This window comes from Corvus kubaryi, unplaced genomic scaffold (genome assembly GCF_017639235.1).
Source record: "Corvus kubaryi isolate FWS band 111438036 unplaced genomic scaffold, C.kubaryi_AGA036_p1.0 37240, whole genome shotgun sequence".
NCBI lineage: Eukaryota > Metazoa > Chordata > Aves > Passeriformes > Corvidae > Corvus > Corvus kubaryi.
The window spans coordinates 5,618-7,540 of NW_024581070.1; the positions used below are offsets into that span (position 1 = coordinate 5,618).

At 56.8% G+C, this 1,923-nt stretch overlaps 1 protein-coding gene across 1 annotated transcript in view; it reads right to left on the reverse strand.

Moving 5' to 3' along the window:
• SCX (scleraxis bHLH transcription factor) overlaps positions 1-1,923 on the reverse strand; it is an 11,742-nt gene that overhangs the window by 2,976 nt on the left and 6,843 nt on the right. The window lies entirely within an intron of this gene.

Genomic DNA, 1,923 nt, shown 5'->3' on the forward strand with positions numbered 1-1,923 from the left:
AAATCCCCCCTGGATCCCAAATCTCTCTGATCCCATCCCAAATCCCCTCTGGATCCCAAATCCCCTCTGGATCCCAAATCCCCTCTGGATCCCAGTTCCCCCTGGATCCCAAATCCCCTCTGGATCTCGAATCCCCTCTGGATCCCAAATCCCCTCCAGACCCTGCTCTCCCTCTGGATCCCAATTTCCTCTGGATCCTGATTCCCTCTGGATCCCAATTCCTCCCTGGATCCCGGATCCCCTCTGGATCCCAAATCCCCCCTGGATCCCAGTTCCCCCTTGGATCCCAAATCCTCTCCAGACCCTGATCCCCCTCTGAATCCCAATTTCCTCTGGATCTGCGAGGATTCCGTAGGGGAATTGCTTTATCCCAGTCCCCCTCTGGATCCCAGTTCCCTCTGGATCCAAATCCTCCCTCTGGATCCCGATTCCCTCTGGATCCCAGTTCCCTCTGGATCCAAATCCTCCCTCTGGATCCAAATCCTCCCTCTGGATCCTGATATCCCTCTGGATCCCGATTCCCTTTCTATCCCAGTTCCCCTCTGGATCCCGATATTCTTCCATATCCCAATCCCCCTCTGGATCCAAATCCCCCCTCTGGATCCCAAATCCCCTCTGGATCCCAGTTCCCCTCTGGATCCCAGTTCCCCTCTGGTTCCCAAATTCTTCCTGGATCCCAGTTCCCCCCTGGATCCCAGTTCCCCCCTGGATCCCAAATCCCCTCCAGACCCTGATCCCCCTCTGGATCCTTGGGGATTCCATAGGGGAATTGCTTTATCCCGATTCCCTTCTGGATCCCAATCCCCCTCTGGATCCCGATTCCCTCTGGATCCCAATTTCCCTCTGGATCGTCGGGGATTCCATAGGGGAATTGCTTTATCCCAATTCCCTTCTGGATCCCGAATCCCTCTGGAACCTGATTCCCTCTGCATCCAAATCCCCCCTCTGGATCCTGATTCCTCCCTGGATCCCAGTTCCTCCCTGGATCCCGATTCCCTTTCTATCCCAGTTCCCCTCTGGATCCCGATATTCTTCCATATCCCAACCCCCCCCTGGATCCCGGATCCCCCCCGGATCCCAAGAACTTTTCATATCCCAATCCCTCTGCGGATCCCAAATCTTCTCTACCCCAATCCCCTCTGGATCCCAATATTCTTCCATATCCCAATTGCCTCTGGATCCCGAGGGGATTCCAGAGGGGAATTCCTTTATCCCGATCCCCCTCCGGATCCCGATCCCCTCCAGATTCCAATCCCCCTCCGGATCCCGATCCCCCTCCGGATCCCGATCCCCCTCCAGATCCTGATCCCCCTCCGGACCCAGCTCCGCTCTCCCATCCCCGCCTTCCCCCTGGAAGGGGCTGGGATCCCGAGGATCCCAAGGATCCCAAGGATCCCGGCGATCCGGAGACCCCAGGGTTGCTCCCACCTTTCCCATTTCCCTGCCTCGGCCTCTCCCTCATCCCGGGAAAACCTCTCCGGACCCCAGGACTCCGCTGGCTCCCGGAATTCCAACCCGGAATTCCCTTGGGAAGGGACGCGGCGCCGTCGGGATCCGGGAATCCCTTCGTTCCCAGATCCCCATTTCCTGCCTTGGATCGGGAAGTTTTGGGATCTGAGCAGATCCCGGCTCCCCTGGGCTGGGATGTCGGGAACACCGGGGCCCCTCTCCCGGCGCTTCCGGGATCAACCCCCCTGGAGCCGCCGCTTTGGGAATTTCTGGGATTTTCCAGGCAGGAGAAGCGTTTTGGGGAGGATTTTTGGCATCTTTGGAATGGGAAGATTTTAGGGAGGATTTTTGGGATTTTTGGGATGGGAAGAGGATTTTAGGGAGAATTTTTAGGGATTTTTGGGATGGGAGGAGGATTTTAGGGAGGATTTTCAGGATCTTTGGGATGGGAAGAGGATTTTAGGGAGGATTTTC